The following is a 25,950-nucleotide window of genomic DNA, read 5'->3' as shown; positions in this document are numbered from 1 at the left end:
GGAAAACTATGAGATCTCTGTGTGGATGGATGGATAGATGGATTGATGGATGGATGGGTGGATATGCTCATTATAGTTTTGGAGGCTGTCCAAGGCATCACCTTCAACACTATCTTTAGCTTAAAGATGAGAACTGTTGGGGGAAAGGGGTGTCGGTTAGGAAAGTTACCAGGAAAAGCAGGGCATGGTTTTTATGCAGACTTCAATTCTGCCTTCTCTATTGATAAGAATTTCTAGAGATTTAGAGTCATTTTTCTCTTCCTGGTACAGAGAAGGAAACACTCTTACGAATGGAGGTTTCCCTTTGAAATATTTTCACAACAGAGCAACTTCGACTCTGGTGCTGGGAAAGACTGAGGGCAGGAGGAGAAGGGGGCGACAGAGGATGAGATGGTTGGATGGCATCTCTGACTCGATGGACATGAGTTTGAGCAAGATCCGGGAGTACGTGATGGACAGCAAAGTCTGCTGTGTTGCAGTCCATGGCGTCGCAAAGAGTCGGACACGACTGAGTGACTAAACAACTTAAATTCAGTTTTCAAAGCTCCTCCTGTGTCTGCTGACTTTTTCGTAAATTTTTATTTTTAATCTGGTGGCTCAAGGTCTTAATTGCAACACCTGGGGTCTTCAATCTTCATTGTGGCATGTGGACTTTTTTTTTTTTTTTGGTAGCATGCAGACTCTTTAGTTGACTCACATATGACCTGGGCTTCCCTGGTAGCTCAGATGGTAAAGAATCTGCCTGCATTGTGGGAGACCCAGGTTCAGTCCCTGGGTTGGGAAGATCCCCTGGAGAAGGCAGTGGCTACCCACTCCAGTATTCCTGCCTGGAGAATCCCAAGGACAGAGGAGCCTGGTGGGCTACAGCCTATGGGGTCTCGCAAAAGAGTTGAACAGAACTGAGCGACTTCGCTGTCGCTTGCATAGGATCTAATTCTCTGACTGGCGATGTAACCTGGTCCCCCTGCTTTGGGAGCTTGAAGTCTTAGCCACTGGACTACCAGGGAAGTTCCCCTGCTGTTTTCTAAAAGTAACCAGCTAACGACCGTCCTTATGCCGACAAGACATATTTTGGGGTGGCGTGTTCTGTTGCCCCTCACCACCATTTCATTACCTGTTTGCCCACTGATGAACTTTTGGGTGGTCTCCAGCTTTTTCTGATCATATATAATGGACTCGATGGATATCGGGTCTCTGTGTACAGGTGCCTTCTTTTCTCTCGGTTGAATTTCTGAAGTGGGATGGCTGGCTCGATGGGGAGCGTTATGTTACATGGTGGAAGAAATGGCCAAATTGATTTGCAAAGTAGCTGTGACATGCTTGCAGCCCTACCAACTGTGGGAGATAATTCCAGAGGGTCCCTGTCCTCACCAACACTTGGGATGGTCACCATGTTTTTCTCTTCATGTAGCTATGCTAAGGGATGTGCATTTTAAGCTAATGGGCCGTTAACTTGTAAATCTCTACTGTTGAGTTTCTATCCATTATTTGCCTTGTGTATATCTTCCTGGCAGAGTCTATGTCCAGATGGTTGTTTGACTTGGAGTTATGCTTCCTTGGGCTTCCCTGGTAGCTCAGCTGATAAAGAATCTGCCTGCAATGGGGGAGACCTAGGTTCAATCCCTGGGTTGGGAAGATCCCCTGGAGAAGAGAAAGGCTAACCCACTCCAGTATTCTTTTCTGGAGAATTCCATGGACTGTATAGTCCATGAGGTCGCAAAGAATCACACAAGATGGAGTGACTTTCACTTTATATTTTCTTACTATTGTATTGTGAGAGTTGTTTCTTCATTCTGTATATGAGTCCTTTATTGACTGCATGTTTTCAAATATTAATAGTTACTCCAGGCTATTTACAGTTTCTTTTTAAAACTTGGTCTTTTTTGATACATTTCCCTTTTTTTCTTTTACAATTCATCGTTTTGTGTGTGTTCTAAAAAAAATTTTTTTGCTGAGTCACTCAGTTGAGTCCAACTCTTTGTGATCCCATGACCTGGTAGGCTCCTCTGTCCATGGAATTCTCCAGGCAAGAATACCAGAGTGGGTAGCCATTCCTTTCTTCAGCGGATCATCTCAACCTAGGGGTTGAACCTGGTCTTCTGCATTGCAGGCAGATTCTTTACTGTCTGAACCACCAGGGAAGCCCCTTGCTTAACACAAGTCTTAGCAATTTTCTCCTGAATTTTTATTTTTGACAAGTTTTCTTTTAAGGTTCCCATTTTAATCTGATACATATCAATTTAATATTTAGTACAGTCTGAGAAACCCATTAAGTTTAGAGGGTTTTTGTTTTGTTTTTTTTTGCACATGAATGTACAGTTATTCTAGTACTAATTGTTGAAAAACTGTCATCTCTATTGAATTAGCCTTGATGCTTGTATAAAAAATAATTTATTACCTTGACGCTTGTTTCAAAAATAATTCATCTATGTGAACCCATCTCCTGATGATCAAATCTGTTTCGAAAACCTGTGTCTGTGCTTTTGCCAAGATTCCACTCTCTTGGATACCAAGTTTTTAAAGTAAATTGTGGAATTAAGTTACAGGAATTTTCCAGCTTCTGTGTTCGAGTCTGTCTACATTGTTTTGATTAATCTGGGTTCACTGCTTCCACATGGAAATTTTAGGAGCAGCTGTCAGTCTCTCTAAATCTTTTGCTGCGAATTGTCAGGGATTATGTTTAAATCCAGAGATCAATTCGAGAACTAACCTCTGGCCAATGTGCCTCTCTGATTTCTCTCATCAATATTTTGTCTTCAGCCTAAAAACCTTGCACGTATTTTGTCAGCTCTATGCCTGAATCATTTATGGCTCCCTGCTATTATAAATGCTTTCCTTTAAATTTTAATTTCCATTCATTCATTGTGAATATATTTAACCGTACTGGGGTTCGGGGCAGGCTTCGCCCCAAATCTGCCGTGTAGGTGATGTCATAAGTGATATCGGACAATGTTTGTCTTTCTCTGTCTGACTTACTTAGTGTGAAGGTCAATCCGCGTGGCTGCAAATGGCATTATTTCGGTCTTTTTTATGCTTGTGTAGCGTTCTATTGTACATATATTAGCCCATCTTCTTTATCCATTCATCTGTCGATGGACACTTGAGTTGTTTCCATGTCTTGACTGCTTTGTAAATTCATCTGCATTATTTTTGAGGTCCCACGTGTAAGCAAGACACTATGATATTTGTCTCTGTCTGACTTAACTTCACTTAGTATGGTCATCTCCAGGTCCATCAGTGTTACTGCAAATGTTACAGGAAGGGGGACTCCCTCCAGGGCCTAGAGTGGGCTCTTGTCTGACACTCGGCAATGACTTGTCCAAGGAGACATGCTAGCTGACAAAGCAAGAGACGTTATTGGGAAGGGGGCACCCAGGTGAAGAGCAGGAGGGTGAGCGAGCCGTGGAAAACGGCTCTGCCTTTGTGGCTCGCAGTCTTATGTTTTATGGTGATAGGATTAGCTCCCGGGGTGTCTTTGGCCAATCACTCTGACTCAGGGTCCTTCCTGGTGGCACATGCATCACTCAGGCAAGATGGATTCTAGGAAGGAGGACTCTGGGAGGTTGGTATGACTTCAGTTCAGTTCAGTTGCTCAGTTGTGTCCGACTCTTCAAGACCCTGTGGACTGTAGCACGCCAGGATTCCCTATCCATCACCAACCCCCGGAGTTTACCCAAACTCATGTCCATCGAGTCGGTGATGCCATCCAACCATCTCATCCTCTGTCATCCCCTTCTCCTCCTGCCCTCAATCTTTCCCAGCATCAGGGTCTTTTCAAATGAGTCAGTTCTTCATGTCAGGTGGCCAAATGATTGGAGCTTCAGCTTAAAATCAGTCCTTTCGATGAATTTTCAGGACTGATTTCATTTAGGATGGACTGGTTGGATCTCCTTGCAGTCCAAGGGACTCAAGAGTCTTCTCCAACGCCACAGTTCAAAAGACTGACATCTCTCCTTGCGACCTTTCCCAAATTCTTCCAGTCAGTGGTGGCTTGTTTGGTGTTCCTTGCCAGGACCTTCTGTGATAAGACAACCCGTGCAAGTGATTGCTATGGTGCCAGGCCAGGCCTGAGAGTTTCCATCAGTGTTTCCCCTAATGTCCTTATTATTTTCAATTAAAGTTACTTAAGAAAAGGCTGATGCAAGAAGGATATACTGACCCTCACTATCCCCCTGAAAGCAGGAAATAAATCTCCCCCGTGAAAGGTGCCTGCCTTGCGCCAGGAGAAAGAGACGTTGTTATCACCAGGGAATTCATGGCCAAGCAGGCTGTGTAAACAAACCGTGTTACTTCTTTACGAATTTATTACCCCATGCCCAGGTTTCTTTCTCTTATCGGTTCCTCGCAGATTTATTGTTTCTTTGTCCACAGGATAGAAGAGCTGCTGCTTGAGTTGGTTACTGAAGTCTTATATTTTTATGAGCTCCTGGATATACAAAATCAAATTTGCTTTTCTCCTAGTTAATCTGTCTTATGTCAAAATAATTAGTCCAGCCAGAAAGACTGAAAGGAATAGGAAATCTTCCTCCCTTGCAAAGGCGGCTGGGTTTTTAACGTATTAAGCTTTTAGCCAGTGTCATTGATAAACTCATTAGTTTTAGAAGATTTTGTTTGAGGTCAGTTAGCATTATCTCTGGGCTTCCCTGGTGGCTCAGATGGTAAACAATCCATCTTCAGTGCAAGAGACGGGGGTTCGATCCCTGGGTCAGGGAGATCCCCTAGAGGAGGGCATGGCAACCCACTCCAGTGTCCTTGCCTGGAGAATCCCAGAGACAAAGGAACCTGGCGGGTTACAGTCCATGGGGTGGCAAAGACTGACTGACTAAGCAGAGAACAGCACAATGTCAAATGCAGAGCAAGGCATTCAAGGTTCTTCCTTTTCAATCTGTCACCTTTGTATTCAGATTTGTTTTCTTGATCATTGCACGGAATAGAACTTGCAGTATAGACATAGCTCCTTTTATTGTGTCTCACTTTATTGTGCTTTGCAGATATTGTGTTTCTTTTTTATAAGATGAAGATTTGTGGCAACCCCGCCTTACCAGATGATGGTTAACATTTGCTAGCAATACAGTATTTTTTAATGAAGGCATTTAACTTATTTTTTCAACATTTTGTTATTGTCTAATTGCGAAGTTGTGTCCAACTCTTTGTGACCCCATGGACTGCACCACACCAGCCTTCCCTGTCCTTCACCATCTCCGGAAGCTTGCTCAAACTCATGTCTCTTGAGTCGATGACGCCATCCAACCATTTCATCCTCTGTAGCCATCTTCACGGTTATGTGAACCATGAATTTCCAGATGTTCAAGCTGGTTTTAGAAAAGGCAGAGGAATCAGAGATCAAATTGCCAACATCTGCTGTATCATCGAAAAAGTAAGAGAGTTCCAGAAAAACATCTATTTCTGCTTTACTGACTATGCCAGAGCCTTTGACTGTGTGGATCACAATAAACTGTGGAAAATTCTGAAAGAGATGGGAATATCAGACCACCTGACCTGCCTCTTGAGAAACCTATATGAAGGTCAGGAAGCAACAGTTAGAACTGGACATGGAACAACAGACTGGTTCCCAATAGGAAAAGGAGTACGTCAAGACTGTATATTGTCACCATGCTTATTTAACTTATATGCAGAATACATCATGAGAAACGCTGGGCTGGAAGAAGCACAAGCTGGAATCAAGATTGCCGGGAGAAATGTCAATAACCTCAGATATGCAGATGACACAACCCTTACGGCAGAAAGTGAAGAAGAACTAAAGAGCCTCTTGATGAAAGTGAAAGAGGAGAGTGAAAATGTTGGCTTAAAGCTCAACATTCAGAAAACTAAGATCATGGCATCCGGTTCCAAGACTTCATGGCAAATAGACGGGAAAACAATGGAAACAGTGACAGACTTTATTTTCTTGGGCTCCAAAATCACTGCAGATGGTGACTGCAGCCATGAAAATAAAAGATGCTTGCTCCTTGAAAGAAAAGGTATGACCAACCTAGACAGCATATTAAAAAGCAGAGACATTATTTTGCCAACAATGGCCTGTCTAGTCAAAGCTATGGTTTTTCCAGTGGTCATGTATGGATGAGAGTTGGACCATAAAGAAAGCTGAGCACCGAAGAATTGATGCTTTTGAACTGTGGGGTTGGAGAAGACTCTTGAGAGTCACTTGGACTGCAAGGAGGTCCAACCAGTCCATCCTAAAGGAAATCAACCCTGAATATTCATTTATGGACTGAGGCTGAAGCTGAAACTCCAATCCTTTGGCCACCTGATGCGAAGAGCTGAATCATTTGAAAAGACCCTGATGCTGGAAAAGATTGAGGACAGGAGGAGAGGGGACAACAGAGGATGAGATGGTTGGATGGCATCATTGACTCAATGGAGATCAGTTTGAGTAAACTCTGGGAGTTGGTGATGGACAGGGAAGCATGGCGTGCTGCAGTCCATGGGGTCGCAAAGAGTCAGACACGACTGAGCGACTGAACTGAAGTGAACTGAACTGGTTCAAGTTATGTTTTCCTTCTTGAATGGGTATTGGTGGTTTATGTATTGAATGGTATCATCAGAGTTTTCTAATACATTAGTATAGTATTGATGATAACATTCCTTAATACTATAATGGGGTATCTTCAGTGATGTTGATTTTTGTTATTTTTAATTTCTATTGTATCTCTCTCTATTTCTTTGAAAAGAGATTTGCATTAGTGATTCATTTCAGCAAAACAGCTTTTCTTTCTTGCTGTTATTTTTCAGCTGATAAGTTGTGTCTGATTCTTGACTACTGGACTTGACTACTTGACTACTGGAAAAACCATAGCTTTGACTATACACACCTTTGTCAGCAAAGTGATGTCTCTGCTTTATAATATGCAGTCCAGGTTTGTCAGCTTTTCTTCTAAGGAGCAAGCATCTTTTGTGTCTGCAGTCACCGTCCTCATTGACTTTGGAGCCCCAAATTTCCCATTGTTTCCCCATCTATTTGCCATGAAGTGATGGGACTAGATGCCATTATCTTCATTTTTTGAATATTGAGTTTGTACGTCTAATGATTTTTTTCCCCCTAATTTCCCCTTCAAGTGCATTGATTTCTGCCTTTTATTTCTCTCTTCTGCCTGTTTTGGTGGAAGTTTCAATGATCCATCCATAATTTTTATTGTTTTCCGAAGTAAGCATTTAATGCTTCGAATTTCCCTGCAAGCACTGCCTTGGATGCATCCCACCAATTTTTATGTACTTTATTTCCATCCTCATTCAATTAAAAACGTCTTCTATCTTCCACTGTGACTACGTCCTCAACTCACGCTTGACTCATAGGTGACTCTGAAATGCGCTCCTTAGTGTCGAAGTAATGAAGAGTTTTCCAGACATATTTTTTTTTTAAACTTTGTAATTGCATCTTGTTTGCAGCTGTATCCTAATTAAATACTGTTGTAATCACTGAAGGGAAGCAGATTCTGCCATTCTAAATGGCGTGCGGGTTGCTTCGAGCTGAAGGCGATCGAGACACAGCCGACTCAGGGGAAAAAAAAAAAAAAAACAACCTTTCTCTCTGCCTCACTGCTTAGAAGAATTGAGATTTTAGATAGGCAGCCTGTCCCTGAAAACAAGAGTTATTTCCAGAGAGAACTTTTTTAAAAAAATTTAAAATTTGTATTTATCTAGGTTTGCCTGTCCTGGGTCTATTGTTGGTGGACGTGGGATTTCTCTAGTTGCAGAGATCGGGGGCTACTCCATAGTGGCATTGTGCAGGTCATCTTTGCAGTGGTTTTCTTGTTGTGCCTCACGGGGTCTAGGGCACAGAGGCTTTGTTGCCCCATGGCACGTGGGATCTTTCCAGATCAGGGATCCAACTGGTGTCCCTTGCCTCGCAACGCAGATTCTTAACCACTGAACCACCAGGGAAGTCCCATACTAGAGACACTGTTTTGTCTGAAAGTCCCATCTACATGGCAGGTCAGACTTAGAAGTTAACAGAACGTCTGTTTTTTTCTAATCCTGTGAGTTACTCCCCCCTCCCCCGCCCCCACCTGCCCACTTTGAAGCCCCAAGTCCCTTCCCCATTTCTTAACTCAGGAGAACATTTATGCTTCAACTGACTTGCTTTTGCCCTGTGGGGTGGGGGGTCTTATGTCATTGTGGAGCTCTCTGATATACAAGGAACTTCCCAGGTGGCCCAGGGGTTAAGAGCCTACCCTCCTTGCAGGAGACGCAGGTTCGATCCCTGGGTCGGGAAGATCCGCTGGAGGAGGGCAGGGCAACTCACTGCAGTATTCTTGCCCAGAGAATCCCATGGACAGAGGAGCCTGGTGGGCTACAGTCCATGGGGTCACAAAGAGTCGGACACCATTGAACCAACTTAACATGCATAATTACACGCATAATTAAATGTGTTTCTCCCATTAACCCCTCTTATGCCGATTTAATTCTTAGATTAGCCAAGAAACCTAGAAAGCAAAAAGGAAAAAATTTCCCTTCCTTGCATTAGAAACATACTTGTATGATTTTCTACTGTTTAAACCCACAGATGGCTTATGGTCCAGAATATCAATTATATTTGAATACCTTTCTTAGTGGTACTCCAAAGCAGTGTGTCAGAGAAGGCAATGGCAACCCACTCCAGTATTCTTGCCTGGAAAATCCCACGGACAGAGGAGCCTGGCGGGCTACAGTCCATGGGGTTGCAAAGAGTCAGACATAACTGGGCATGCATGCAAAAACAGTGTGTATTCTCGTGTTGATAGTACATGTTGATTATGTCACATGGGTACACAATATTTAGGTCTGCCATATTAATACTGAGATTTTCTCTGCTTTTCCTGACTAGTTCTAAGAGAGCAGTATTAAAAACTCCAATTATAATTTTGGATTTGTTTACTTCTTCTTTGCAATCTGTCAGATTTTGCTGTATGCATTGGAGGCCCAGTTGTCCGATGCATAAACATTTAAGGATTTTAGTATTTTTGGCAAGTTGATCCTTTTATCATCCCATAATATCCTTCTTTATCCCTGGCATTACGTCTTGCTCTGAAGTACACATTTTCTGCTCGCTGTATAGCCAGTCCAGCTTTGTTTTGGCATTTGCATGACAAAATATTTTCAAACTATGAAACATTATGTGTCTTTATATTTAACGTAAGAATCCTTGTAGACGGTGTATGTCAATTTTTAATCCAATGTGGTAATGTCTGCTTTTCAGTTGGAGTAATTAGATATTTACCTCTATCAAAGTTTTATTAAAATGCTTGAAATTGACTCACCATTCTGTTCATTCTAACTTATCTTTTTTTATCTACCTGAATTGTGGAACTTGCTTCTCAGAAATAGTCACGTCACTTTACAGTCTGCATATTCTATTGATTATAAGGGTCAGGCTTATGAAAGTTTTCGTTATTCTCGGTCTCTCCCTTACTCTCCCCCTCTCTCACCCAACTCCTGACTCTGTCTTTCTCTCTGTTGCCAGCTATGAAGAATCAAGCTGCTGTGAATCCGCAAGTTCTAGCCCTGTAAGAAAAGGACTTCTTGCAACAAACGAAGCAAGTGTGTTACAGAAGTGTATTTGCAAAAGCTTCAAAACAGAAGCAGCTATGACCAGCCCCCAGATTGCAGTCTTACTTATGACCCAGGTATGGTGTACTCAGATTCCTGTTTACCAAAGAAACTGAACGATAATCATTTAAAGCTGATACAAGTGCGATGCTTTGTTTCATATCATAAAAACCTAATATTATGTCTTGCTGCTGTTGTTCAGTCACTAAGTTATATCCGACTCTGTGTCCCGATAGACTGCAACACACCAGGCTTCCCTGTTCTTTGCTCTCTCATACCCATCAAACATTGAGAGTTTGCTCAAGTTCATACCCATCGAATTGGTGATGCTGTCTAAACCTCTCATCCTCTGTCACGCCTTCTCCTCCTGCCCTCAATCTTTCCCAGCATCAGAGTCTTTTCCAATGAGTTGGCTACCATCAGTACTTCCAATGAATCTTCAGGGTTGATTTCCTAGAGGACTGACCAATCTGATCTCCTTGCTGTTCAAGGGACTCTCAAGAGTCTTCTCCAACACCACAATTTGAAAGCATCAACTCTTCAGCGCTCAGCCTTCTTTATGGCCCATCTCTCACATCCCTCTTACATGACGGCTGGGAAAACCATAGCTTTGACTAGATGGACCTTTGTCGGCAAAGTCATGCCTCTGGTTTTTTAATTTGCTGTCTAGGTGTGTCATATTGGTAACGGTTCATGTGTTCCACTGTAGGTTTGTGTTCTGGTCTCTGGTGGATACAGGAAAAATATTTCTCTCAGTGTGGTTAGCTTTTCCCTGGTTAGTTGCCTCAAGGGGACACTTGGTCTTCATAAAGCGTGGAAGCAGAACCTTTTTATTCTTTGAGTGTCTACTAGTCTCTTCCTGTTCCTCTGGGGATTCATTACAAGGTGGGCTTCCTTATAATTACATTTGATCATCATTTACTAGGCTGGAAATTCGTAAAGAGTGAAAGATTTATTTTTTCCATTAAAAAAAAAACAAATCTTTATTGAATATGTTACAGTGTTGCTTCTGTTTTAGGTTTTGGTTTTTTTTTGGCATGTGAGGATCTTAGCTCCCCAACCAGGCATTGAACCCATGTCTCCTGTATTGGGTGTGTGAAGTCTTACCCACTGGACCACTAGGTAAAATCCCTGAGAGAAAGACTTAAGAGATGCCTCACTTCCCAGGCGGCTCAGATGGTAAAGAATCTGCCTGCAGTGCCAGAGATCTGGGTTCAATCTCTGGGTTGAGAAGATCCCATCCTGGAGAAAGGCATGGCAACCCACTCCAGTATCGTTGCCTGGAAAATCCCATGGACAGAGGAGCCTGGCGGGCTACAGTTAATGGGGTTGCAAAGGAGTCGGACACAACTTACCGACCAAACAACAACATTTCCAGCTTCAACCAGGGCTTCATTCCACGTACACGTTTGCTTCCTAACATCCAGTAGGGCAGCTCACGCAGGGTGTACGATTGTGGGGCTGAATGTTGCCGATGAACCCCCTGTGAAATTCCTCCAGGCACAGAGAACTCTTCCTATCGAGGCAGATTCAGCCGTTGCTTTCCTTATTTTGTCTTAGAAAGCACTGCTACGGCGCTTCTACACACCAGTGCTTACGAGGGTGGCGATAAGTTTTGTATGCTCTTGAGTCTTGAATGAACTACGCAAAGTCGTGCATTTAAAGAACAAGGTAGATGTGAAAATCCTGTGTCACTGCTTCCGCCTCTGATTCTGTGCAGATGAAGGATAAAGCAAATAGAGCTATATACGGTATACTTTATCAACTTGTGTCTTCACCCAGAGTCTAGGTATGTTATGTCTTCTAAGCCACCGTACTAGCCAGGAGGTCATATCTGTTACTGCTGTTTTTCAGTCACTAAGTCAGGTCTGGTCTTTGCCACCCTGTGGACGGCAGCATGCCGAGCTCCCCTGTCCTTCACTGTCTCCCAGAGTTTGCTCAGACTCATCTCCATGGAGTTGGTGATGCCATCCAACCATCTCATCCTATGCCTCCCTCTCCTCCTTTAAGATTCCTCACTTACAGATACAAAAGATAAAGGCAGTAAGTTCATAATTTGGCCAAAATGATAAAGTTCCTAAGGGATAGAGCCATTATTCAATCAGGGAGCTTGTGCTCCTAACACCTGTTATTTATTTATATATTATTTCCACATGTGAGAAACATATCATAGTACCTGGTTCATCTTTGGTTGCCTGGGACAGGGTTCTGTTTCCCCAACCTACTGAAAACCTGATATACTTTCTCACCCTGAACTCTTCCATGAGTTATCGTTTTCTCTGGATATATTCCCAGGAGTGGGATTTTTGGATCATAAAACTATAATTCAAAAAGATATGGGATATCCCCAGGGATCCAGTGGCTAAGACTCAATATTCTCAACACAGGGGGCCCAGGTTTGATCCCTGGACAGGGAACTGGATCTCACATGCTGCAACTAAGACCCAACACAGCCAAATAAATAAATTAAAACATAAAAAACATACAGGCATCTCTACATATTAGCCCTGTTCACAACAGCCAAGACCTGGAAGCAATCTCAATGTGTCTATCAACACTGAAGTAAAAGTGAAAGTTGCTCAGTTGTGTCTGACTCTTTGCGACTGTATAATCATGTGATTCTCCAGGCCAGAATACTGGAGTGGGTAGCCTTTCCCTTCTCCAAGGGGATCTTCCCGACCCAGGGATCAAACCCAGGTCTCCCGCATCACAGGCAGATTCTTTCCAGCTGAACCTCAAGGGAAGCCCAAGAATCCTGGAGTGGGTAGCAGAGGAATGGATAAAGAAGGCATGGTACCTATATACGATGGAATATTACTCGGCCATTAAAAAGAATGAAGCAAGGTCATTTGCAACAACATGGATGCAACTAGAGATTGTCCTCCTGAGGGAACTAAGTCAGAAAGAGAAAGACAAATACCATATGTATTTGGTATAGGTAATCTGAAACAGTGAGACAAATGAATAAACGTACAAGACCGAGACCAACTCATAGTCAGAGAACGGACTTGCAGCCTCCGAGGGGGATGGGAGTCGGGTAGAGACGGCCTGAGTGTTTGGGATTAGTGGATCCTAACTGTTATACGTAGGATGGATAGTCAAGGAACTGTATTCAATATCCTGTGATCAACCATAATGGAAAAGGATATTTTAAAAAACAATGTCTACATGTGTATAACAGAGTCACTTTAATGCACAGCAGACATTGCCATGACATTATAAATCCATTACAGGTCAATCTTTAAAAAATTAATAAAAGTGAAAAAACTCTCCCATGAAATCCTCTTACTTACTCTCTGTTCTAGGTGTGCCTTGACATTTGGTTTTCTGAAAACTCTCTGAGAGTTTCTCCAGGTGACACTTTAACTTGAATTCATAGTTTGCTTTTAAAATATCTCTATTGAAAGTTGCACTGTAATCACCAAGCACGTAATATTAACAATCCTCGCTATTTATGCTAATAATATTCAGATCACTGTCTATATATGCCTCTGCACATAGGTATCACTCTGAATTTCCTCGTATCTCATTTCCCAAGGTTACTCACATAAAAGAAGATTTACAATTCTTTTAGGATAATGGAATGTGTAGGATAACCTTTCCAGGAGAGCTATGGGGGAGATTTTAAGCATTTAAGTTCTTAAAAGACTTCAAGAAGGTGGCAACTCACGCCGCAAAAGTCTTTTTCATCAGATCATCTAAATACCATGCAGTACGTTGCTATATGAAACTCCTGCTTCTCCCATAGCTATGATATCATTAAAATATTAAAGTTCTGTTAATCTTCTTTTACCAAAAACTAATGGCAACCCACCCCAGTACACTTGCCTGGAAAATCCTGTGGACGGAGGAGCCTGGTGGGCTGCAGTCCTTGGGGTCGCAAAGAGTCGGACATGACTGAGCGACTTCAATTTCACTTTTCACTCTCATGTGTTGGAGAAGGAAATGGCAACCCACTCCGGGGAAGTAGCCAGGGATAAATTAGGAGATTGGGACTGAGGTATACACACTACTATATGTAAAATAAGTAACTAACATGGACCAACTGTATAGCACAGAGGACTCTGCTCTATACTCTGCCGTGACCTATATGAGAAAAGAATCTGAAAAAAAGTAGACACATGTATTTGTGTAACTGATTCACTTTATCATACAGGAGACACTAACAGAACATTGTCTATCAATTATATTCCAGTTACAATTAGAAATCTAACTATGTAATCTACACACAGAAGCAAAGAAATTAATAATTTTAGGTAATCTAATAACTTGTTTCACATTGTTAATATAGTATGTGTGTTTTCCATGTTTATGTTACTTATGCGCGCTCAGTCACTAAACCGCGTCTGACTCTTTGAGACCCCATGGACTGTAGCCCACCAGGCTTCTCTGTCTGTGGGATTCTCCAGGCAAGGATACTGCAGTGGGTAGCCTTTCCTTTCTCCAGAGGATCTTCCTGATTCAGAGATTGAACCCATGTCTCCTGTGTCTCCTATATTGGCAAGAGGATTCTTTACGATTATGCTACCTGGAAAGCCCTTTATATTACCATAGCCTATATACAATTCTGGAGAAGGAAATGGCAACCCACTCCAGTATCTTTGCCTGGAGAATCTCATGGACAGAGGAGCCTGGTGGGCTGCAGTCCACGGGGTCGCAAACAGTCAGGCATGACTGAGTGACTAACACAACATATGCAATTGTAATATTTGATGCTTGGTTTTGCGTTGCAAAGAGTCGGACACGACTGAGTGGCTGAACTGAACTTTGCAATTAAGTTTGTGGTCATCTAGAAGAGAGAAGGGCCCTTGCGGCTCAGACAGTAAAGAAACTGCCTATAGTACAAGAGACTCTAGAAGAGAGTCCTGTGGACAGCAAGGAGATGAAGCTAGCCCATCCTGAAGAAAATGAGCCCAGAATATTCATTGGAAGGACTGATGCTGAAGTCGAAGCTCAAGTACTTTGGCCACCGGATGCAAAGAGCCATCTCATTGGAAAAGACCCTGCTGCTGGGAAAGATTGAAGGCGGGAGGAGAAGGGGACAACAGAGGATGAGATGATTGGATGTCCTCACCAACTCAATGGACATGAGTTTGAGCAAACTCTGGGAGATAGTGAAAGACAGGGAAGCCTGGCGTGCTGCAGTCCATGGGGTCGCAAAGGTCCCCACACAACTGGGTGATTAAACAACAATAAGACTTAAAATCAGAACCGTGTCCTTATAGGACAGAAGCCCCCAACAGTATCGTAGTTTTCCCTAGAGCCAGAAAAATACCACATGTCTTTAAAAAAAAAAAAATTTAATGTGCACCATTAATCATGTTTAAGTCTTTATTGGATTTATTACAATATTCCTTCTGTTTTATGTTTTGATTTTTTTGGCCATGAGGCACATGGGATTTTAGTTCCCTGACCAGGGATCCAACACGTATCCCCTACGTTGCAGAGAGAATTCCTAACCACTGGACCGCCAGGGACATCCCACCGTGATATGTTTTAATATAAGAACTTACATGTCATGAATTATTACATACTACCAGGAGGAGTAGGAAGGTTTCTGTTTAGGAAATTTTAAGTTTCTCTCCCATTTTCGCGATGGTTTCACTAATCCAGTAAAATGGTACTAACTTAACATATGGGCAGTCACATTCTATCAACACTGATTATGGGGATTTAATCATAATAATTAGTGTGGGATTCAATAACTATAATTCATAAGGACGCCAGCCTTCCTACCAGCTGTGAATTTTCATCTGAAGTTTTACTACGGAAGCAGATTCTACAAACACTATCAGATGCACACCACTTGTCCTATCATTGATTCGACATCCTACAGATGACAGACCATGGCAGGCCCTCCCTGGGTGGAATATTTTTATATGTTAGAAAAAAAAAATGTTCCAAAGAAAGAAACGTATATTAAGTGCTTTGAAAGATTGAAAGTGAAAGAGAAAGTCACTTAGTCGTGTCTGACTCTTTGCGATCCCATGGACGATACAGTCAATGGAATTCTCCAGGCCAGGATACAGGAGTGGGTAGCCTTTCCCTTCTCCAGGGGATCCTCCCAACCCAGGGATGGAACCCAGGTCTTCCGCACTGCAGGGGAATTCTTTACCAGCTGAGCCACGAGTGAAGCCTTTGTGCTTTATTCTCTTATAATAGCTCTTTGTAAAATGTTACATAATTTGTGGAGCCTGGAGTATAGAATAGATGCTTACGTCATTCACGCCCATTGAAATTCAAGTTATTTAATGATTATAGACTGTGTATTTGCCGCCTGAAATAAAACATGCTCAAGCCTTTATGTATTTTATACAGATCTTCTCCAACTTACTATCCAGTGACCTTAGAATTTTTTAAATATCTAATTACATTTGTGAATTCAGGATATAAAGAAATCACCTTTTGCCGCTATTGAAAATAAATGTGTTTTTCTCATTCTGATATGCAGCAGTCCCCTACAAATACCAAGACAGCCAAATCCTAGTTGTGTGCATATGTCATTCATGATTTGGTAACTTACATACCCTTTAAAAACTCTTAAAAATCCATAAAAAGAACCACCACTGTATACTGGGCTTCCCAGGTGGCGCTAATGGTAAAGAATCTGCCTGCCAATGCAGGGGACGTAAGAGACATGGGCTTGATCCCTGGGTCGGGAAGATCCCCTCGAGGAGGAAACGGCAACCCACTCTGGTATTCTTGCCTGGAGAATCCCATGGATGGAGGAGCCTGGTGGGCTGCAATCCATGCGGTTGCAAAGAGTCAGACACAGCTTAGCCACTAAACAACAACGATGCAAGTATAATAACATAATTTTAAAAAATCTTTCTTGAAATTATTAAAATATTATTTCTGTTTTATGTTTTTCTTTTTTTTTGGCCTTGAGGAATATTGGATCTTAGCTCCCCGACCAGGGATTGAACCCTTATCCTCTGCCCTGGAAGGTGAAGTTTTAACCCATGGGCCACCTGGGAAGTCCCCAGGAAGGAGGGTATTTAACACAGAAACCTGTGAGAACATCCTTAGCTGTTGTAAAGGCCTGGGTGGTAGCCTGTCAAGTAGGACATAATTCTGATTTTTGTTTCCACCTTTTTCCCCCATGTCCTTTAATCAGACCGTAAAGAATCTGCCTGCAATGCGGGAGACCCGGGTTCGATCCCTGGATTGGAAAGATCCCCTGGAGGAGGTCATGGCAACCCACTCCAGTATTCTTGCCTGGAGGATCCCCGTGGACAGAAGAGCCTGGTGGGCTACAGTCCATGGGGTCACAGAGAGTCAGACATGACTGAGCGACCTACACTTTCACTTTCAACACTATGACCTCTGAGCGATAGAACAACGCAGCTAGGATCGTGATGTTTAACTGTCTCCTTTCACTGAGAAATACTCTGGTGTTCCCTATATAACATTTAATGGGGAATTTAACGTTAGATTAATTTGACATTCCTGTTAATATTAATCCAGCATTATAATCATGAAGCTAACCAAAAATTATTGAAAAACCCTGATGGTTGTGGCATGTCTTCTCACTGAGAGTCACAAGCCAAGGATACTTAGAGACTCGCCAGGCGTCCTCAAAAGCACCAAGTTGGTGAAAATCACGACCTTCCTCTGAGTCTGCGTCTTAAAAATTTGTTTCTGTTTGGCTGTGCTGGGTCTTCACTGCTGTGAGGGTTTTCCCTAGTCATGCGGGGAGGACTGCTCATGGCGGGGGTTTCTCTAGTCTTGGATTACGGGCTCTGGGGTGCCCTGGCTTCAGTAATCGTGACAAGCGGGCTGAGTGGTTGCAGCGCCCCAGCTCTAGAACACAGGCTGAGGAGCTGTGGTTCACCGGCTTCATTGCTCTGTGGGAGCTTCCCGGACCAGGGATCGAACCCACATCTCCTGCATGGGCAGACGGAGTCTTGACCACTGAGCCACCAGGAAACCCTGTTCAGTTCAGTTCAGTCGCTCAGTCTCGTCCGACTCTTTGTGACCCCGTGGACTGCAGCACACGAGGCTTCCCTGGGTGTTTTAACCAACACCGACTCCCGGAGCTTGCTCAAACTCATGTCCATCGAGTCGGTGATGCCATCCAACCAGTTTACTTTTAATCACTATCTCGGTGGAAGGAGCACAAAGCAGTAGCTCAGGTTTCCATGCAGGTATTTTAATTAGTGCTCCAGATACTTGCTTATCTGAGAAGCCGTTCAGATGCTCTGTGAAGCTCACGTTTTTAAAAGATGGCTTTGGCATTAACATAATGTGTACAACTGCTTTGGAAAAGATATTTTCAAGTAGAAGTTGACAGCTTCCTTTCTCTTTTTTCTTATTCCCTATCTACACAGCCAGTAATACAATACTTGCCTCATTTTGTCTCATAAGAATAATATTCTTGTTCATAAAATTGTATAGGTTTTAGTATGATTTTAATAGGAGGGTGATGCATGTGATTAGCAAATAAAAATTATGGCAATATGCAGCACTTACTTTCCTGGTGGTCCAGGGGTTAGGACTTTGCCTTCCAATACAGGGGGTCTGAGTTCAATCCCTGGTTGGGAGTTAAGATCCCACATCCTAGGAGATGCAGTCAAAATAATTAATTAATCAAAAAGATAATAATATAAATATGTAATTTATATATGTATAGTATTTTCATAAGCTAAATCTTTACAAGTATGCATCGATGCATTGCCAAATTATGATAGTCCATATTCAATTAATACCTCAGTGTATTTTCATGGACAGGTAATCCCGGCGTGCTGTGGTCCATGGGGTCGCAGAGAGTTGGACACGACTGAGCCACTGAACTGAACTGATGGATGGACTGTTAAAATAATTAACCTTATTTGAAATTGATCCCACGTCAAAATCATATAAATCTTTACAGAGAATTGAAAGAACATAAAACAACGTGCAAATCATTATATTTCCCTAAGTAAAACATAGAGGAGAGGAGTGTTAAAGTTTTTAAATAGACTATTAAAGCTAAGACTGATGATATTTAAGATTCAAAATTTATAAGGCTATTAACGATTCTTGGGGCCTCCAAGGCGGCCCTAGTGGTAAGCAATCCACCCTGCCAGCACAGGAAATGCATGAGACATTATTTTAATTTGCTTCCGTGGGTCGGGAAGATGCCCCGGAGAAGGGAATGGCAACCCACTCCAGTCTTCTTGCCTGGAGACTCCCATGGGCAGAGGAACCTGGCGGGCTGTAGTCCGTGGGGTCGTAAAGTGTCAGACTTGACTTGAGCACATCACTACACATAATTAACTATTTTTATTAGAAGTCTATTTTCAACAATGCATATGTAATTCCAAAACGGCAGGTGTTAACTGGAAAAATATTATTTACATTTTACTGATCGCATTAAATGCGTGTCTTTAGTAAAATGAACACTGTTTTGCATTTTGGAGTAAAGTTGTTAGAATTTTCTACTGACAGTTTATGAAGATGAAAATCCCAAACTTTTCCACCTGGGTTAAGAAAGCATTAAATCAAAAACCTTGATTCCAGATGGCACAGTAAGGATTTCACACAAAATTCACTCAACTGACTTTTTTAAAACATATTTTGACACTTTATTGTGTGGCCACAAATACATTTGTACCCCCAAGAGTGAATTGTTTGCAGTTATTTGGAAGTAATTAATTATTAGCACACTTTAATTGGTATCTCTACGTTGCCTGCTGTTTTCCATTTTACTCTGAAGAACGTTAATAGTTATGGAAAGCAAAAACAAATTATTAGAGAAAATTGAGCATTTACTGAATATTGCAGTTATGCGAAAAATGATAAACAACTTATGGCAACTAAGAATTTTTTTAAAAAAGAAAACATAGCAAAACTTCAGCAAATCTTATGATTTGTTTTACAGGATAGTAAATATTTTGGACATTTTGAGCCTGTTCGTCGCTGGCTGATGACTTCCCTGGTGGCTCAGATGGTAAAGAATTCGCCTGCAATGCAGGAGACCCCAGGTTGATCCCTTAGTGGGGAAGATCCCCTGGAGAAGGAAATGAAAACCCACTCCAGTATTGCTGCCTGGAGAATTCCATGGACAGAGGAGCTTGGTAGGCTATAGTCCATGGGGGCCTATATTAGGGGAAATACCTTTATTCTAAATCTATTAAAGTTTTAACTTCATAGAAAGAAATTCTTTGATACGCTATCTAACAAAAACTTATATTTTTAATGCCTTTGCCCACCTCTGTGCTGTAATATCTTTTGATCAAAAATGGGATTAGATACGCCACATGTGTTTCCCATGAATGCTTTCAAAATTGCTATAGTTAACACATTATTGACCAGAGACTTATCCATGTGTTTTTAGAAACTGATGCCATTAATTAACATCACCATGCGAAGACATTAGAGCTTAAGATTGATCAGGGGTTCATTATGCTACTTAACGATTGTTGTTACCATTCACATTTGGCTCCCTTAACTTTTTGTTTCCCCCTGTGTCTATTATAAACACAAGTTTATTAGTGTAAGATTTTCAAAAAATGAGCATTTTTTCCAAAAGTGAAATTTTGAGTAAAGAAGAATTTTACGGTGAATTTTATGCAGATACGTTCCCTGACTGCCCGAGCGACATGGTTACTAGTGTCTCAGAAGATGGCAGTTCTTCAGAATATAGTTCTGGTTCAGATGATGTGAAAGTGAAAGTGAAGTCACTCAGTTGTGTCCGACTGTTTGCCACCCCGTGAACTCTAGCCCGCCAGGCTCCTCTGTCCATGGGATTCTCCAGGCAAGAATACTGGCGTGGGTTGCCATTTCCTTCTCCAGGGGATCTTCCCGACCCAGGGATCGAACCCAGGTCTCCTGCATTGCAGGCAGACGCTTTAACCTCTGAGCCACCAGGGAAGTGATGTGAGTATTAGTGATGTGAGTATTAGACCAACAAATGGACAAAAAAAAAAAAAAACAAACCCTAGTGATTGATCCTGATATGAAACATGAAAAAGAAAACCTCACCAGGCTGGAGAAGATGCATATGGTGTGTGAGATGTAACTGTTTTTTCTTATTGTTTTTTTTCTCCTGGTTGTGTTAGGTCATCACAAAGCTATGCGCGGGCTTTGTCTAGCTGTGGCGGGTGGGGGCTGCTCTCAAGTTGTGGTGGGCGGGCTTCTCTTGCACAGGCTGTAAACTCATGGACATGAGTTTGAACACGCTCCAGGAGACGGTGAAGGACAGGGAAGCCTGCGTGCTGCAGTCCATGGGGTCGCAAAGAGTCGGACACGACTGAGCAGCTGAACAATAATGGATTGTAGAGCACAGGCTGAATAGCTGTGTTCACGCACTTAGTTGCTCTGAAACACGTGGGATCTTCCCGGATCTGGGATGGAACCCATATCCCCTGAATTCGCAGGCAGATTCTTTACCCCTGAACCACCAGGGAAGCCCAGGTGTAATTACCGGACTCGAAAAGAAAAGAAAGTGAAGCCATTCAGTTGGGTCCGACTCTTTGCGACCCCACAGACTGTAGCCTGCATCAGGCTTCTCTAACCATGGGATTTTCCAGGCAAGAGTACCGGAGTGGGTTGCCCTTTCCTTCTCCAATTATTGAACCTAATAACCCCCAAAGTGTTAGTGAAACAACAGTACTAATTGTTGGCCAATCAAAATAAAAAGTGTCAGTCATAGGCGTTACAGTTTCTGTAGAAATCCCCCGATCTGTGATGTGTTGAAAATGATTATCACCACCATATAAAACCTGATGCGTACTGTAATCAAACCCTGAATCCAGAAGAAAGTTTGGGAATGGCAGGTTTAAGGGAATGGAATCGTGAATGGCAGCGCTGAGAGCTTTGGATAATCAGTCGGCTGGCCAGAAGGCACAAGTACCCTTAAATTCATTCCTTAAATGAATCTCATTACATCTCCTGGTTACTCAGTTTTTTGAAGAAGATTTGCTATAAATTTCAGTTCGGGGAGATGGTGTGAGTATCAGTAGCCTACTCAAAATTTGAGTTGTACATTGAAATATAGGTTCCCTGAGAAAAAGTAAGGCTGCTGGGGAAATAACAGAGAAGGCGGTTCTCTCACTAAGATGAGTTGCTCAAGAGATTCACATGGAAATTAAACACTGACATAGACATATATAGAGTTGTTCTCTTGTCACTAAGTCCTGTCCAACTCTTGTGACCCCATGGACTGTATCCCACCAGGCTCCTCTGTCCATGGGATTCTCCAGGCAAGAATACTGGAGTGGGTTGCCATTTCCTTCTCCGGGGGCTCTTCCCAACCCAGGGATCAAACCCAGGTCTCCTGCATTGCGGGCAGACTCTTTACCAACTGAGCCACGAGGGAAGCCCAAAAAACAACTATACTCCAATTTTAAAAATAAATGAAGCCTGGAGAAAGGATCACAACCACCAGGAATTAATAAACAATGATGAAAATGTATCATAGTGGGTTGGCCAAGAAGTTTGTTTGGGTTTTTCCTGTAACATATTACAAAAAAAAAAAAAAACCTCGATGAACTTTTTGGCCAACCCAATACATCTTTTCCATCTCATTTGCTTTATATAAATACCTGTCACCAGTATCAGTTGTTTCACTATACCTTAATGAGTTGGGATGAAATATGACTGACTATATCCACTTTCCCATAGATTCATGTCAGATGCAATTTATAATACTCTCCTTTTCAAATGCAAAGACGTGGAGCTCAGAGTTCAATTCTTGGCAGAAAAGGATTTGATTTTCTAGTAGGAATTATTGATCACAGAAGCAAAGTACATTGCATCCATGTTCCATTTTGAGATGACGTGATCTGAAAAGTGGGCTTCTCTGTTGTCTCAGGGGTAAAGAATCCACCTGCCAATGCAGGAGACGTGGGTTCGATCCCTGAGTTGGGATGATCCCCTGAAGAAGGAAATGGCAACTGGCTCCAGTATTCTTGCCTGGAGAATCCCATGGACAGAGGAGCCTGGTGGGCTACAGTCCATTGGGTCACAAAGGCTTCGACCGTGTGACTTAGCGACTAAGCAACATCAATAGCATGTGATAAGTATGACCATTTGTTGAAAATCACAGAACTGTAATGTGTGAGTGAGACCCAAAAAATACAAGGATGCGTTCCAAATTCGTGGTATAACGCATCATTCCTTCACTTAGATCCAGATATGCACCTGCACTTCTTTTAACTTGTTCAAGAGCAGTCTGTATTTCTGCCGCCGTTCACGTCTTTGAAGTGAAGGAACAGTGCGAACCATTGCATGTGGACACACATATGCTTGGAAATGCTTTCAGGATCGCCCGTGATGTGGAACAATCCTGCAGTAGGAAACCCCTCGTGACGATAAACCTTATGTATCTCCTTCCGTCCGGTGGACGCAGAGCTCTCTTTCCATGACGCCGTGCTGTGAGAAACGATAGAGCTTCCAACAGGAGACTCTCATTCTATGTCTTGAGATTCTTAACGGTGTCCAGGACTTTATAGAATTGAGAGCAGCTGAGAAGACAGCGGCTGTCTTTCTTTGGGGACTTTCTGCTGGAGCTTTTTCATTTATTTATCTTTCTACTTTGTTGTCCATTCTCTGACTGCCAAATACAGTTGAGGTCGTGTGGAGCGCCTATGTTATATAGCATCTTTCTTTTTATTATTATCATTTATTCCTAGACTTTTGCTGTTTAATAGGTGCTCGGTTAATATCAAGAAATGAAGTTGAGCCTTTTTCGTATGTGGTACAAACGTAAGTTAACTCTGCTCTCAATACGATTCTTTCCCTTATAATTTGGCTCTGCTGGGTATTAGTTGCAGCGTGCGAGATCTGGTTCCCTGACTAGGGGTCAAACCTACCTACACTGCCTGCAGTGGAAGTGTGGAGCCTTAGCTACTGGACCACCAGAGAAGTCCCGGATTCATTTTTTGTTTTAATTGAAGTATAGTTGATTTAAAATGTTGGGTTACTTTCTGCATTACAGCAAAGTGATTCGATTATACATATAGATACATATATCTGCTCTTTCAGATTCAGTTTCCTTATAGGTTATTATCGAATAATGAGTTTAGTTCACTGTGTTATATGGTATATCCTTGTTGCTTATCTACTTTATAAGAAGTAGCATGCATATGTTAATTCCAAACTCCTAATTAGAGTCTGCCTGCAATGCAGGAGACCCAGGTTCTATCCCTGGGTGGGGGAGATCCCCTGGAGGAGGAAATGGCAACCCACTCCAGTATTCTTGCCTGGAGAATCCCATGAACAGAGGAGCCTGGCGGGCTTCAGTCCATGGGGTCGCAAAGAGTCAGACATGAGCTGTGTGACTAACTCTCAGTTTTCACTTTTTCAATTTGATTCTAATACGTCATTCTAACTGTATTAGACAGTTTTCTTGTTTAATTTATCTACCTTAAGGTGCAACAGATTTTTACATAGTCATTAAAATTTTCTGTAAAGTTCATGTACTGATACGCATATTTATGATTATGCAGCAAAGTAGTGACAAACTGTGAATATTTCTGATAGTTCATTAAGTATCAAAATAAGGATAATTTCAGATGTGCTAGAATGAATATGATACATGTTATAATAAAATGCGCTCCATTTCCTCCCAAAGTGATTGATAAAAACAAAATGTTTCTTCTTCTTCTTCTTCCAAAACATAGGCTAGGCATATTATTTCAAAAAGGTGTGCTAGTGGTCCAGTGGTTAAGACTTCACCTTCCATTGCAGGGGACAGAGGCTCAATTCCCGGTAGGTGAGTTAGGGCTTCCCTGATAGCTCAGCTGCTAAAGAATCCACCTGCAATGCAGGAGACCCTGGTTCGATTCCTGGGTCGGGAAGATCTGCTGGAGAAGGGGTAGGCTACCCACTCCAGTATTGTTGGGTTTCCCTTGTGGCTCAGCTGGTAAAGAATCCTCCTGCGACGCGGGAGACCTAGGTTCGATCCCTGGGTTAAGAAGATCCCCTGGAGAAGGGCAAGGCTACCCACTCCACTATTCTGGCCTGGAGAATTCCATGGACTGCAGAGTCCATGGGGTCAGAAAGAGTCGGACAAGACTGAGTGACTTTCACTTTCAGTTTTCACTTTTCAGGCGAGTTAAGATCCCACATCTCTTGTGGCCAAAACATGAAACGAAAACAGTATTGTGACAAATTCCTAAAAGACTAAGAAAATGATCCACGTATAAACCAGAGCAATACTATAGAGCAATTTCCCTTCAATTAAAAATAAATTAAAAAAAATCTAAGAAAAACTGTTCACATTTATTAATTATCCCTTCAGTGGGCAAGCATTGACAATTATAAATACACACACAACTTGACTTGTTTATATTTTTCAATGGCTTTTGTGTTTACCACTTGGAAATGGTATCAGGGTATCTCTTAGACCTTCAGTCTCCAAGGATCTCTAATAGCTTCGATGCCAAGCAAATCCACAGCACACGGATTTACAATTTCATTTCAGCTCCATTAGTTCCGCACGGTGACTCTATAAGCCTGGTTGGTACATGATGACACGGAGGAAATTTTCGTACAGCACTTAGAAGATTCTTCAGCGTCTTTACTCATCAACAGCTTTCATAACTGCCAGACTTTACTTAGCAATGAATTTATAAACTCTCTGCTTTCTCGTTGACTGAGTAGCCTCTTTTATTTCCCCCAAGAGCCCCGGTCGCCGTGACGACTGCCCTGTTAAGATACTATTTCGAGCTATTCCGAACTCATTTAAAATTCAGCAGGTCCTCCGCGCACTCAGATAAAAAGCAAGAGCCCTTTCTGCCCTTTCCACTCCGAGAAAAAGCAAGAGCCCTTTCTGTTCACAGGAATAAAATATTTTGTACCTGTATAGCATGAATGACTTTTAAATGTGATATTTTATTTGGTGACATTTGATGAAAGGAGATGGGAAAGCAACGATTCCCTGAGGATGAATGGCGTGTACCAGGGGTTGCAGAAAGCAGGCAGACCTCCCCAGCTGTGCTTCCAGCGGTGACATCTCATGTTTTTCCCGAGGATGCCCTGAGCTTCAGCTTGTGATAAAGAACCGCACAGCAAGGTAGATAAAAAGAGGGGTTGGCCCAGGAGGGGGCCCTGCCCAGCCTAATTTATTGTCAAGCGCTGAAAGTGCAGAGACACCCTAGGCAGGGTTTCCTGCCATAAAGGCGTTCCCTGGGACCTGCCCTCTCGGCTTATAAAAGGCTGTGATCGTCACCTTCTGGGGCTTAAGGCTTTCATCAATTCTCTGATGTCTCTCTAAACAACACCACCCGCGCTCTCCTCCAGCCCATCCTGGGTTACAGAAATATCTGACTTCGAGCTAAGAATAAACCCGCTTGCTCTGCTTTCAAACCTCGCTCAGATTACGGTGGCTTCAGGCGGCACAGAAATGATCTGAAACGGCTTGAGTTGAATCCTCTGCGTGTGCGTGCCGGTTCAGATATGTCCAAGTCTTTGTGATGC

Source organism: Cervus canadensis, chromosome X (assembly GCF_019320065.1).
Source record: "Cervus canadensis isolate Bull #8, Minnesota chromosome X, ASM1932006v1, whole genome shotgun sequence".
Taxonomy (NCBI): domain Eukaryota; kingdom Metazoa; phylum Chordata; class Mammalia; order Artiodactyla; family Cervidae; genus Cervus; species Cervus canadensis.
This window is presented reverse-complemented; position numbering follows the sequence as displayed.